General features: G+C 32.9%; 1 long non-coding RNA gene across 2 annotated transcripts; it reads left to right on the top strand.

The window, feature by feature from the left end:
* Positions 1-5,386: 5,386 nt before the first annotated feature.
* On the top strand, positions 5,387-13,786 carry LOC139511755 (uncharacterized). Of its 2 annotated transcripts, none has more exons than XR_011662089.1 (3): positions 5,387-5,612; positions 11,787-11,985; positions 13,400-13,786. It is a non-coding gene; the product is annotated as an uncharacterized lncRNA (long non-coding RNA). The 2 variants fall into 2 exon arrangements; XR_011662088.1 differs by having other exon boundaries at positions 5,390-5,612; positions 13,397-13,786.
* Positions 13,787-16,134: the final 2,348 nt, after the last annotated feature.

A 16,134-nucleotide genomic window follows, 5' to 3' on the forward strand; every position in this document is an offset into this window, starting at 1 on the left:
CAGACCCTATTATTGTCGCCGTCGTATCTGCACACATGATGGACAAAAAAAATGATGGATGTATATATTCGTTATAGATCGTCATACACTTCTCATTTTAGAGTTAAATTTGCAAGCAACCTCTTAAGATTCTAAAATAATAATGCTACTAAAAATATATTATTTCCCCCAATTTTCGCAATTTTTTCGCCATATCAAATAAAATATTTAGGCGACTGTGCTTTTAGTGAATATAAACGAATCGATGACGAGGCCTCACGAATAAATATAAATATGAAATATACTGGAACATCGATTAGCATAGATCGAGCAGCAGAGTAAACTTCCACATAAATCTCGAAGTTATTTACGCCGGATAATATAGACTGTGCTCCTGAATAAAGTTGTCAAATACATGTGTTTTTTACTTCTACAAGAAATTTGATTCAAATGCTAATTACGCACCATTTGCTGAGCAGAGAATCATTCTAAGCCAGGAACCGTCTATACTAACTGATAACAGTAAGAATAGAAAGAAAATCAAAAAAAAATTATATGAAATTAAGAAGAAAAGTAGCAAATATAAACTTCAGTAATTGCGCATTGAGTAAACATGATTCCAATATTGCATGAACAAATCCTTGAGAAAACGTATTATATACATGTATGAATAAAGATGTGTTTTAAAAGACCTATTGGCATTATTTCACACTAGGACCTAAGATAACTAGAACTTAGCAATGGTTGATCCAGAAATTTTCATATGTGGGGACTTATTGACTGCCTTAGAGGTGTCACGTCCAGTCATGCTTCTGTGATTCCCTATATAATCTACCATTTGTTTCCCAAGATTTAGGAGGGGGCTGGTACACACATATATATATAAATATACCTCTGCGGCGGAGCCAGCCATTTGAAAAGAAGGGGGTCTCAACCCAGGACAAAAGGGGGAGGGGGTGGTTCCAACCATATGTCCCCATTCAAATACATTGATCGTTCAAAAAAAGGGGTGGTTCCAACCCCCGAAACCCTCCCCCTGGATCCGCCACTGATACCTAGTATGCATATAATTAAGAACAGCTTTGAATATATGCATATAAAATCATGGTACGTTTAAAAACCATTCAGGATCTCCTGGTTGCACACAGGACATTAAGTAACTTAGGACATGTATATATAATAGTAAGAGTTCAGGGTATACATTCGATAACTAACATATTTTATAATTTTGCAATTTTTGTTTTGATAAAATCAGAGACATATAATACATGTATTGAGACATATATAATATATGTGTCTCCGAAAAAATCAAACCATCTTTAAAGAAGTTATTTCAGTTTGAATCGACTGTCTTTTGCATTAGAATTCCAAAACGTTAATGTTATTTACAAATGCCAAAACCTGCAAGAAAGAAACATTTATATTCGGTGATTTTTACACTAAACGTTTTCGTAATTTGTTTTAAAAATATTAAAAAGTACATGTACATCGTTTTTTCAAGATTTGTATAGTAACTGGTTTAATTAAGTCCCCCTGATGAAATTTAAATTGCGAGACGCTAATTAATAAACTATGATCTATCTATCGGCATGCGTCGTTATTTGGGATACGTCACGGATGACCGATGGTCATATTCAATACGATATACCAATCATCATTTGAATTTGGGCAATTGATTTTTAATAATTAGGACTAATTGGTGATGGCAGAGAATAAGTCGCTGGTGATGGTTAAAAACATATAGAAGTAAACTTTGCAAAAAAAAGGTTTCCTCGGAAAAAATTATGAAAATATATGAATATGCTAAATAATTTTTTTTTCCGAAATAATAATTAAAGACGTTTAGAAATAACAAATTTTCACAGTTGGGAAATTTTCAATTCAAGTTATTTCATTTTGAAAACGTTGAAAAATATAGATCTTATTATATGTTAAATGTGGGCCGCTTGGAGATCAACTTGTGAAACCCTGCATAATTAGGGTTTGTCTACTTTCGTCTTTTTATGTTACCAAACATTCTATAATCAAGGATTTGTACAAGGCCTTGTTATAATGAATATTATCGCCAATATCACCATAATTAAATAAAGAACAGATACAATATTCGCCTAAAGAGTTTGCCATCTAACAATTCAAAATGAAATGTTGAGTCGAAACTGAGGTACCAAATCTATAAAAAGAATCACTATTTTAGTCGAAATTACTGTATATAACATTCTTTTTTTCAAAACTCCTGAAATAATTTAACATTAACTATAGAGAGCTTACATATGCAAATCTGTTTAAAAGTATGTGAGCGTAAATAAAATTTGTTTATTACCCCCCCCCCCCCTTTTTTTCCTTCTATAAAATTTAATTGTAAACGATTTTCGTTCTTAATTTGTGTTTGCTCATTACCTGGGGTTCATGCTGTCAAAAAAAAAATGTCTCCTTGTGTAAAAGTTATTGATAAGAAAAAATTGAAGCTTCCAGAAGAATAACGGTACGTCTAAACACCGCTTGAAGGACCTCCTGATTGCACTCATGACATACGAAGTGCACTCAGGACCCTTTATAGTCATCGCACACAGGATGGATGCATATATTCTTTATACGCTTCTTATTTTAGAGTTAAATTTGGTAGAATTTGTAATTCTTAGAAAATAATAAGGGCACGTGTCACTGATTACACAACTACTGAGCCATGAATTATCCAATCAACAAAATTAATTGGATTATCTTTATTGTTGTTTTATACATTGTGTTGTTAGTACAGTGTGATCATGCGGGAAGTAATATTGTGACGTCTAGAATGAATATCACGATGTTTTAAGATTTTCGTCTTTTATTAAAATTTCGTTCCATAAATTTTTAAGTTTTATTCTTAATTTTATTATCATGTCCTGGACCAGTAATTAATTCTTTGCACGAATTTGAAAAGGGAAATAATTATAAATGTTCATACTTTAAAAGAATTTATATTAATTAAAGTTTTGTATATGGAATCCGTTCTAAACGATAAAAGCCGTACTTTTCAAACAATCAAACTCATATACATGTAGTTAGATGTTATTTCTCATTTTTATCGACCTTGTCCAGGAATTTTATTTTTGAGTTATACGAATATTTTAAGAAATCCGTTTTTATTAAGTTTTTTTTCTCTAATTAAAGTCGTTTTGTCCAGTTTCACAAGCCTGAAACGAATTTCAATGCGAAAATAAATTCTGAAAATGAACTTGTCTCCGTTTTCGTCTCCGTTTTTTTATTGTAGTAGCGAGAAATTTTAAAAAAGAAGATGTGGTATGATTGCTAATGAGACAACTATCCACAAAAGACCAAAATGACACAAACATTAACAAAGAAAGACCATTTCGAAGACAGTTTATTGACACGAAATCCGTTCAAACCACGACTAAGTCTTCATGCACAGATTTCCGTTAAGGTTAAACTGAATATTGTACATAATTGTCTTCTCTTGTATAATGGTTTGTTGAGAATAAAGATATACAAATGTAATAAAATTTGATATTCAGTCAACATTGTGTTTGTTTAAAAACTTGATTTAGAGAGAGAGATAGAGAAAAGAATCACACTGAAAAACAAAAATCGAACTTGTTATACAGAAAAAAAAACGCAACTATAAAATAATTTTCTTTATTCGTGAACTGCAAAACACAACAAATTAATTTACCCGTCATCATGAAAAATAAACTGAAAAAGCACATCGAATGAGATATATGTTTTATTTTTTCTATATGCAAATTCATGTTAAAGGTAAAACTGAACTAAACAATACAATTCCTAAAAAACAATAAAGATAATCCAATCAATTTTGTTGATTGGATAATTCATGGCTCAGTAGTTGTGTAATCAGTGACACGTGCCCTCATTATTTTATAAGAATTAACATATCTATCTAAGTTCGATTCAGGCGCGGATCCAGAGGTGGGAGGGGGGTTCCGGGGGGGGGGGGGGGTTGGAACCCCCCCCTTTTTTGGCCGATCAATGCATTTGAATGGGGACATGTAGTTGAACCCCCCCCTTTTTTTTGCCCTGGGTTAGGACCCCCCCCTTTTTAAAATGGCTGGATCCGCCCCTGCGATTTCAACTTCTACCAAAATTTAACTCTAAAATAAGAAGCGTATAACGAATATAAACATCCATCATGTGTGCAGATATGATTACGGTAATGGGTCCGGGATCCTGAGTGCACTTTGTATGTCCTGAGTGCATTCAGGAGGTCCTGAGCGGTTGTTTAGACGTACCCGAAGAATAAATCATTTCCTGAACCTAAAATACATTTATCTGTAATTAAAGAAAATTCGCCTAAAACATTCTCTCATATATTTAAACAATTAATTGTAAAATAATTAATTCAACGTCGGACTTTCTGTCTGTTTACTAATACTTTTCTTGTTCAGTTTAGTTTATACCCATAATAGATGAACGGAAATAAGTACTTTTTTTTAGGAAAATTTACAATTAGATGAACGGAATTAAGTACTTTTTAGGAAAATTTACAACTCAAATGTTCAAAAACAAAATTCTACACTTTTTACCTGGATGTTTTTCTCTGCCTCGAAGCCGCAACCTTTGACCCCGTATCAAACGTAGCGACCAACACCTCACATGACGTATTCTCGATGTTGAGGTATTGACAATATACAATCACATTTATCAATCACATTTATCAATATACAGCAAGTAAGTAATTTGGTGTTGAATGCCAGTAGATCAGAATTTGTTAATTGAACTTTACCTGTTTAAGGGGCACTAGCTGCCAAATTCATGTTCTTCATCGATTTTAATAAAATTCACATAACGTGTATATAGTGTTGAATTGTTTATTAAAATGTTGCGCACAATCTTGGCTGATATGCATAAAACCATTATATTTCATGACACTGCATGAAAAAGAAATTGACTTATCGCATAATACCAGAACCAGAGACATATATATTGTATCTAATATCTCTGCCAGAACTAAAAAATAAACTACAGTAAGTCCACATACACATAAGAGGGTATGGATGTGAATTAACAGAATAGAGAACAAAGGACAAAGAAAAAAAAGGAATAAAGAATAGAGAAAGAAAGAGAATAATGGAAAAAAGTGTAAGTTATTAAAAATATAACTAAAACAAGAATGTGTCCCCAGTACACGGATGCCCCACTCGCACTATCATTTTCTATGTTCAGTGGACCGTGAAATTGGGGTAAGAACTCTAATTTGACATTAAAATTAGAAAGATCATACCATAAGGAACATATATACTAAGTTTCAGGTTGATTGGACTTTAACTTCATCAAAAACTACCTCGACCAAAAACTTTAACCTGAAACAGGACGAACGAACGGACGAACGAACGGAGGCACAGACCAGAAAACATAATGCCCCTCTACTATCGTAGGTGGAGCATAAAAAGAAGACAGAAAAAAAGACACCCCTCCGAGACGAGCCTTACATGCACTGTTATTACCCAAGGTTAATTTTACGGCGGCTCATTTTATTTTGGCTTAGAAATAAACATAATTGACAAGTTTCCTTCCCCTGCATTCTCGATCCCACATGTAAATAGCACGGTGATTTCAAAAAGACATTGATACATCATTACAACACTTGCCGTCAGTATTTGAATATATTGATTAAGAAGGTATAGAAGATTAATGCACGCACACTATTATCCACCACTGGCCTAAATAGTTAGTCCGCAAACAACGAGGGTCATAAAAACCCAGCACTTTGAACACAGCCACCGGCATGGTGTGAATCTGAAAGCTTCCCACTATCCATTTCTACCCATAGAAAACTTTTGCCTTTCATTTATCAAAAATGAAATATGTTGATATTAATGGTATATAAGAATTATTGGGGAATTCAAACCATTCCTATTGTAAGTGATAAAACTAAATTTATATCAGGGTGATTGAAATGAGGGAAAAAAAGGGGGAATCAGGAGTTCAGGGCCCCCTGTTTGGGAAAAGAATTGGTTGATTATATATGGAATTCTTCTTCTTCTTCTTCTTCTTCTTTAAGGTCAACAAGGCTTCAATACTGAAGAATACATGTTGTTGCGCATGCGTGATTGACAAAAATTTATACAAAATTTATAAAAATATTTTATAACAATTGGAGTGTTTGTATTTACAGATTGTGATTAAAAATATATGTACATGTTTTGTTTGAATTTGTTTATTTGAAGCTAGAGAGAACAGCTGGTGTTAGCTGATCTCTAAAGCTGTCTACAGTGGTGGTTTCAATTACAGTTTGTGGTAGTAAATTCCATTGAATAATTGTTCGCGGGAAGTATGACCATTTGTATGTGTCCTTGGAAGTTTGGATATGTCTGTATGTCTGAGTATGATTTTGTCTTGTTCTGCTGTCTGTTTGTTCAAGAATATGCGATGGAATGGCAACAAGACAATGTATTACTTTATAAAATAAAATAAGTCTGGTTTTTAAGCGTCTCTCAGCTAGTGGTGGCCATTTCAGCTGATTTAGCATGTTTGTGACACTGCTCGTGTAATCGTAGTTGTTGTGTACATAACGAGCAGCACGTCTCTGTACCTTTTCTAATTGTATCTGTTGTTCTTTCATATGGGGGTCCTAGACACTACAACTATATTCCAGTTTGGGTCTTACTAGTGCCTGGTATGCTCTTGATTTTGTTTCTGTGTTTGTAATTTTTAAATTTCTTTTTAGAAAACCAAGTGATCTGTTCCCATTTGATACTATATTGTCTATGTGTTTGTTCCACTTTAGATTTGATTGTAATGTAATGCCTAAATATTTTGCTGATGTAACTGATTCGAGAATGTGATTGTGGAGGATGTAATTATGCCGGTAGTTATTTTTCTTTTGAGAGATGGAAAGGTTTGTACATTTATCAGGGTGAAATGCCATAAGCCAATCTGACTCCCATCGAGCTGCTGAGTCAAGGTCAAGTTGTAGCTTATGACAATCATCTTGTGTTTTTATTTCCCTGTAAATTATGCTGTCATCAGCAAAGAGTCTAAGTTTACTGTGTTCTAGATATTCTGGTAAGTCATTTATATAGATAAGAAACAGTATTGGTCCCAATACTGTTCCTTGAGGTACACCAGATGTTACGGGTACTGAGGTGGAGGAAATGCCATTAATGACTACCGTTTGTGTTCTGTCCTGTAAAAATGCCTGAATCCAATTAAGTGTGTTATTTTCAATACCATAGAATTTGAGTTTGTAAAGGAGGTGACGATGTGAGACTTTGTCGAACGCTTTAGCGAAGTCCATTATGATTAAGTCAATTTGTGTGTTGCTATTATTTGATCGTGCTAGTTCTTGAATGAAGTCTATTAATTGTGTTTCACACGACCTTGATTTTCTGAAGCCGTGTTGTAGATCGTATAATATGTGATGTTTTTCAAGGTGAGACATGATGTTACTTGTAATTATATGTTCCATTAGCTTGCAACATATGCATGTTAAAGATATTGGCCTGTAGTTTACGGGTTTGTATTTTTCCCCTTTTTTGAAAGCTGGGGCTACATTAGCATGTTTCCAGTCCTTAGGTGTTTCTCCAGTATCAAGTGACTTTTTAAATATCAATGTAAGAATTGGTGAGATTTGTTCCTTTAGTTCTTTAAGGACTCTGCCATTGATATTGTCCGGGCCGCAAGCTTTATGTGGATTTATGTTTGACAGTAATTTAGTAATACCTGCTTCAGTGATTGTTATTTTTGGCATTTTTGGGTGGGGGCTTGTACCTTTGTCTGGGATGTTATCATCTGTTTTATCTGTAAATACGGATTGGAACTGTTGGTTTAAAATGTTCGCTTTTTCCTCAGTGTCGGTGACTAATTTGCCGTCTTTTTTCAAAGGTGCAACACCAGTGTTATCAGATCGTGTGCTTTTGATATAGCTGAACAGATTTTTTGGTTTAGCTTTTGCTGTTTCATATTGACCAGGTTCGTCTATTGGTATGTCACAGATCATTTTTTCAATATATTTCCAATATTCTGCTCGTAATTCTTTTTGTACTATTTGTTTTAACTTTTTATATTTTTCTGGATCTTTCTTCCTTTTTTGATAAGCTTTGTTTTTCTTATTTATAAGCCTACGCAGTTTGTCGGTTACCCAAGGTAATCTATGTTTGTAGGTTATCATTTTGTGTGGTACATTTGTTTCTATAGATTTTATGAGGTCTATCTTAAAGTATTCCCACAATTCATTTACATTACTGTGTTTGTATTTTTCTTGTATTGTTGTTAATAATACAGTGAGATCAGCTTTTATGTTCTCCCAATTTGCTTTATTAAATTTCATGATTTTTCTAGGTAGTTCCCGTACCCTTTTTAGCCATGTGTCAATTTCAAGGTATACTATATCATGATCTGCCTTACCAATTGGTGGTAAAGTTGTCATTTTATTAACACTAGATGGATTATTAGTGAAGAACAGATCTAGGGTTCTGTCTTTGCGTGTTTCTATATCTACCATTTGTTGTAAATTATGGTCAAAAGCTATGTCTAGAAGTTGTTGGTGTAATTTTTAGCTCACCTGGCCTAAAAGGCCATGTGAGCTTTTCTCATCACTTGGCGTCCGTCGTCGTCGTCGTCGTCGTCGACGTCGTCGTCGTCGTCGTCGTCGTCGTCTGTCGTCGTTAACAATTTTTCAAACATCTTCTCCTCTGAAACTACTGAATGGATTTGAATGAAACTTAACATGATTGTTCCTTAGTATATCCTGCACAAAATGTGCGCTTCGATTTTTGATCCGTCAAAAAACATGGCCGCCGTTACTTAAAATAGAACATAGGGGTCAAATGCAGTTTTTGGCTTATATCTCAAAAACGAAAGCATTTAGAGCAAATCTGACATGGGGTAAAAATGTTCATTAGGTCAAGATCTATCAGCCCTGAAATTTTCAGATGAATCAAACAAACCATTGTTGGGTTGCTGCCACTTAATTGGTAATTTTAAGGAAATTTTGCAGTTTTTGGTCATTATCTTGAATATTATTATAGATAAAGATAAACTGTAAACAGCAAAAAAGATCAGCAAAGTAAGATCTACAAATAAGTTAATATGACCAAAATTGTCAATTGACCCCTTAAGGGGTTATTGTCCTTTAATGACAATTTTTCACAATTTGTTCATCATATTTGCTAACTTTAAAAAATCTTCTCCTCTGAAACTACTGAATGGATTTGGTTAAAACTTAGCATGGTTGTTCCTTAGATTATCCTGCACAAAGTGTGTGCTTTGATTTTTGATCCGTCAAAAAACATGGCCGCCGTTACTTAAAATAGAACATAGGGGTCAAATGCAGTTTTTGGCTTATATCTCAAAAACGAAAGCATTAAGAGCAAATCTGACATGGAGTAAAAATGTTCATTAGGTCAATATCTATCAGCCCTGAAATTTTCAGATGAATCAAACATCCAATTGTTGGGTTGCTGCCACTTAATTGGTAATTTTAAGGAAATTTTGCAGTTTTTGGTCATTATCTTGAATATTATTATAGATAAAGATAAACTGTAAACAGCAAATATGATCAGCAAAGTAAGATCTACAAATAAGTCAAATTGACCAAAATTGTCAATTGACCTCTTTAGGAGTTATTGCCCTTTAAAGACTTTTTTCACAATTTGTTCATCATGTTGACTTACTTTAAAAAATCTTCTCTTATGAAACTGCTGTATCAATTTCAGCCAAACTTAGGCTAAATGAGTTTCAGAGTTTCAGAGTATCTAGTATAAATTTTATATTTCATTTCCTTGTATGTCAAGAAACATAGCTCCTATGGCTAAAATAGAACATAGGAGAAAATGATTTTTTTTTGCTTTTGAAGAAAATAGGACGATTCAAAGAACATTTAAATAAATTGAAAAGCCAAAATAATCATTGATGAGAGATTAAACCAAAAAAATTCAGGTGAGCGATTCAGGCTCTTGAGAGCCTCTTGTTGTTCTGGTTTTCCAGCAATAATAGATGGACCAATCAATATGGCCTAAGTTAAAGTCTCCTCCTAGCCATATGTTAGAATTTGAGATGTTTTTGATTTTTGTTAAAGAACTATTCAAGTTTTCAAGAGATGTTCCATCATCTGATGGGGGTCGGTAATAACTTCCGACAATGATCTTTTTGGTGCCTGAGATGTTAATTTCGGCCCATACATTTTCACATATGAATCACTGAGTCATGGCAGGAGCAGGCCCCTCTTAGGCAGTCGGTGGGCCCCACTTATGAAAAATTCTGGATCCACCACTGTGGTCATGGTGGTCTTCAGTTGTATTATCTTTTAAAAAAAAAATTACACCTGTATAGTGTATATTCTTTAGTGTAAATCAAGGGAAAATACTGTGAACTATCTGTGCATTGGGGCTTATTAAAAGGTATTTCGGGGGGAAGAAAGAAGGGAGGGTGAGTCCATTGGAGGTAATCCCCACCCCTTTCAATTTGAGAATATATATGCTATTATCTTGTAAACGGTCCAGATCCCCATCCCTAAACCATATATATTCTTGAATGGGACGATAAAACAAATCAAATGAAATTAAAAGGAGGTCTTTGGGGGTTACCCCACTCTGTTCAATTTGAGAATGTGCTATTATCTTGTGAACGATCCAGATCCCCACCCCTAAACCATATATATTCTTGTCGGGGACAATAAAATTAATAATGAAATAAAATAAAAGTGAAGTCCCACCCCCTCTAGTTTGAAAACTTGTAAACGGTCAAGATCCCCACCCCTAAACCATATTTATATATTCTTGTATAGAACAATAAAACAAATCAAAGGAAATATAGGGAGAGTCCATGGGGTTCACCCCCACCCCCACATGTTTGAGAAACTTTTAAATGGTTGAGATCCCCTGTCATTCAGTGGTTAGGTGAAAAAATTTCAGGATCCCTGATCCCCACCGTCAAACCATATATATTCTTGTATGAGACAATAAAACAAATCAAATGAATATAGGATCATCCCCTTTGTCTTGGGTTGGGAACCCCCCTTTTTAAAATGGCTGGATCCGCCCCGGCATACCATCTAGCTAGCTATAAAGGCTTTAAAAATATGAAATCAAACAAGGAAATTAACAGTGTAGGCAGCTGTTTTGAATTTAAAAAAAAGTCTTTTACATATATATAACAATGTTAAATTTTTTGTGCATTTATTTTTGCTTATCGTATTTTCAATAATAGACAAAATTGCATGATTGAATATTGTAATTTAAGAAAAATCAGCATACATGATATAAAATGGGAAGTGGAAACTGGGAATTTGACAAAGAGACAACAACCCAATCAAAGAGCAGACAACGGCCGAAGGTCACCTATGGGTCTTCAATGCAGTGAGAAAAATTCGGCACTGGTCTTCAGCTCATAAATATGTATCAGAAATGAAAACGAGATACAGCTTTCAGTTGTATTAATAAAAACCTCACAATAAGTTCTGAATATCAGAATATACAGTATTGCAAGATTCTCTCAAAATGTACACATAGAGCTGAAAAACTGTCAGTGACTGTAAAATTAATCATGCTTACATTAAAGTCCATGGAGTCCATCTTAATATGCATACTCTCGTACAAAGGAATATAAGCATGATAAGTATGCAATAGACATCAAGTTTTCAAAAATAAGAGTATCTATGCCATTAATTTACGACAAGATCTTAATCAAGTAATAATTTCGGTTTGTTTAAATATTTCGGAGGTTAGTATGACCTCCTCTTTGGTGATGATGTTTTCGTTTTAAAGTTGGGAAAATTGTTTGTACATGTACCAACAAAAATAAAAACACAAATTCAATCTAGAATTATGTTTTTATCATTTTTTTATGTTTAGGTTGTCAGCAAGATGAAAAGGACAAGTATGCAGTTCAAAATTCAAAATGTGGATAAGTTGAGGTTCTAGGTCTTACCTTTGCAGATTTTCATATTTTGCATGAATGAATTCAAAGGTTATATGATGGACAGCAGAGAAAGAAAAAAACAACTTTTCAATTATCCTGCTCCTGGATAAATGTAAAACATCTTGTTTTTCGGTAAGTTTTATGCTCTGTTTTGATAGTGTTAGTGCATTCATCTTTCCCGTCTTTCCTCTAAATTGTAAGTTTTTGGTGAGTGTTCACCATGAATTTCAGTAAGTAACTTGTGGATTTACATGTATATACTCAAAATTTAGTACTAATATATAAAGGGATTTTAGCATGACATCCTGCCAAATGCTTGTTTATCATGTTTATGTTCCAGAACAAACAAGTATTTGGACTGTACGCATACAGTCTGCCCAATTTTAAGAAGTTGGTCAAGTTTATTACAAACAAATGTACAGTACAGATCAACATAACTGAAATCTTTAATAGATTAATACAAAAAGTTTAATTGCAGTTAAAATAAAAACACAGGTTTGGTTGAGCTGGTACCAGACAGTACAAGTATACTTAAATGGTCTGACTGTACACATATGGTGGGACTGTAAGTTCTGGACCATAAAAGTAAGATCCGAATACTGATATGGTTTGGAACATTTATACATGTCTTAAAATTAATATCAAACACATTGGTGTTTTTGAACTTGGTAATAAGTTATGTGATAGAACTATAATGTTTTGGGATATCAAAATCAAAAATATCCCATTTTTACTTTTAATAAAGAAGAAGATTATTGATGTATGTTTAAATGTATATTAAAATGAGACAGCAAGCCAACAACACAAAAAAAAAGGATAAAACATACATATTTTGTTTGTATCAATGTTATAATTTCCAATATGTTCAAGGTATTTTTTCATTGAAATAAAACACAAATTGAAATCTGTCTGAACTTCAAAAGCTTAAAGAAATATTGTTTCTGTTGTCTGCATTTTGTATAATATATATTGCAAATTCTTGTGAATAATGGAATGTTATTATAGTTGTCTAAAGTTTTAACTTTTAACATTGATCTTTATACTGTAAAATTCATAAATTATTGCGTGCATTTATTATTGCGATTCTGTCATTTTAGACTTAAATGCGATTTTAAATTTTACGATTTTGAAAAATCCTGTTTAATCCATATAAAATATTTCATAATACGAGTTTAAATTATTGCGTTTACAACTCCGTTGCATTTTTCGCAATAAAAAAAAACTTGCATTAATTCCGAATTTACAGTATATATATATATTATGTATATAACTTGGGAAAATACCCAAATTTTATAAAGAAGAATAAATTAATTGATTGTTATATGGTATTAGTATAGGAAGATGTGGTATATTGCTAATTTGACAACCCTCCATCAGAGACCAAAGGATTTAGGCCGTTAGCAACTGATGACACTGGACAACCTTTAACAATCAGTAAAATCCATACCGCATAGCTATTTTTATTGAAAATCATATTATTGCTACATGTATGAAAACAATTTTGTATAATCCATTACTTTAGATTTTATTGGTTCTTTTTCAGAAGGATTGATATTCACCACCTAAAATAAATGGAGAAAACATAGAAACAAGACCAGAATAAATTCAAAGAAAAAAATTGGATCAGTTATTATTTTCATCACTCAGTCAATGATTTGAAGTTCTTTTAAATTCAAAAAAATATTGAAACCACAATAATGTCAAAGTTCTGTGCTGAATGTCCAAAAAGTGGACTATACCATCAAACAATGCTGGATGATAAGAAACTATTAATGTTTTGTGTTGAGGGATATTGTGAAAAAAATAGATTTACTTAAATAGCTACTAGTATGTTAAGCCTAACAATAGAGTTTTTATTGATTTCAAATGGCAAATAATTGTGTTTCAAGAAAGTATTCTATAATTCATGAATAAACATATATTGATACTTACATTATCTGCTTTGTTGTTTAAAAGTTTAGTTTTGAACAGTTAAAGAACAATATGCTAAATTAACATTTCCCAAGAAAAATAGATATTCAATTAAAAAGATTCATCTTATAATAATTTACTACCAAATAGAATACATTGTAACATACACATTACTGTTTATTTATATCTATATATTTACAATTAGAATCCCATAGGATTTTAATTTGTCCCATGGGATATTAAAAATCCCATGGGATAATAAAAATCCCATGGGATTTTTTTTGTCCCATGGGACAACAAATATCCCATGGGACTACAATAATCCCATGGGATTTAACCAAAATCCCATGGGATAATGGTAAATCCCATGGGATTTTGCCCTGTCCCATGGGATATTGAAAATCCCATGTTTTTATAATTCAAATTGCAAAATAAATATGAAAGTAACTGTAGAAAACCAATGAAATTATTGAATCCCATGTAATTCTGCACATTTTGGTTATATACATGATATTGTAGCTCTTGTTTGAGGCGGCGGCAGATTTGCAAATGAGTGTTTTGCAAATTAAAAGTGTCCAGTGTTCATAGTTTCCTATTACTCATAATAAGAGAAAAAACAAGAATACTTAAAATCTTAACTTTTAATTCAAGTAGTACTGAATTATAAACATGAGGTCAAGGACAATGGACATATGACAAGACGGAAACTTCATAACATTAGGCATCTATATAGAAAGCATGCAGGATCCAGCTATTCTGCCTTCTGAAATATCAAGCTTAAGCTAATGTCGCCACCAAATCACTATCCCTATGTTGAGCCTTCTGCCACAGAAGGTGCAGGCTCGACATTAAAATTGTACTAGTGTTTTATATAAAGCAATTTAACATGGCGCGACGCTATGTGCCCTTTTGCATTATCGGGATCAAATTGGTATGCGGTATGGTTTTTTGGCTGATCAAAGGGCAACAACATCAATGAAGCTATTAGATGCCATTATCAAATACAGAAGAAAACTGAAGGAAATGCCAACAGCTGATAGAGAGAAAAGGAAAAGAGAAACATTGATAAAGGCAGAGGTGGCTTCAAGCCAAAATTTAATGGCATTTTTCAGCAGGCAGAAAATAATTCTCTTCATAAACTTGAAGTGTTAATAAATAAATAAATTGAATATTAACCGGCACATTGTGATTGAGCCAATATCAAACAATTATGTTTTTACAGCAATTAATATATTTATATATATGTATGTATTCCCCAAATTACCTTCAGGCGTTTAACTGTTTAATAAATTAACAATTAAGTGATGTACATGTAGATATTTCTGTGTTATAGCAGTTTTCCTTGACAAGCCCATTGTATTTGTATTTATTTGTGCAAACATGGAAGTATTATATTGACAGGAACTACAACGATTAATTAGCACTTATTTATAACCCGTGTAGCACTATAGAAAAAATATGGAAACTGTCTAAATAAGTATGCTGTCGTTAATTTCTTTTGTGACTATCTGTGATGCCGGGGGCAAAAATTGACCAGAGATACTTCTTATTAATCACTTGGTTTTTTATTGAGACAAATTAACATCAATACCTGTTGGTAAACAACTTTGCTTATTTTTAATCGCGTCGGCATGCGCGTAGCTACGTTTACGTCAAAACGCCCGGGCGTACACTTGAATTTTGAAAATAAAACAAATAATCGACATAGAATAAGAAAAACTGGTCAAAAGTACATCAGCCTTGTGCTACTTTTTTCAATGGATTGTAATTTTGAATAAAAAGGGACTAAATTTTCTCAAATAGATCATTTAATATATTTGTTCGAATCTTTTGTAAAAGTCTAAATCTACTATGAATTCTACGTACTTTTCTCATATTTAAAGCAATTCACTATCTGCTCAGATTCGATATGCTGTTTGTATTTTTGTCGAGCCTGTGCTTTATGTCCCAACAGCGAGACAACGCGGCGTCAATATTTAGGTTCCGAATGTGGATAAAGTCATTTGAATGACTCTCCGTGAAATTTTACCAAAGTTGGACAGAAACTGTTTATGATCAAAAGAGTAATCAGAGCAATATAATTATATCTTTAATTTTCCCGCATTTTAAGGGCAAAATGTATTTCTTTCTGCAATTAATAAAAAGTCGTAGTTTGGGCTTACATTTTGTTATTTCTCAATTACATTAACTACTTGTCGAATCTTCATCGAATTTTATGAAAATGCCGAAGAAGCTTTTTCTATGACTAATGTCTAAAGCTAAAATTTTGAAAGCATTTGTTTTCGTTCATTTTTCTGTTCTTTTCTGGTAGACAGATAGCCGGACTCTTCTTTACACAATTAATTGTTTTACATGCTCAATTTATAAAGA

The sequence above is a fragment of the Mytilus edulis genome, chromosome 2 (assembly GCF_963676685.1).
Source record: "Mytilus edulis chromosome 2, xbMytEdul2.2, whole genome shotgun sequence".
NCBI lineage: Eukaryota > Metazoa > Mollusca > Bivalvia > Mytilida > Mytilidae > Mytilus > Mytilus edulis.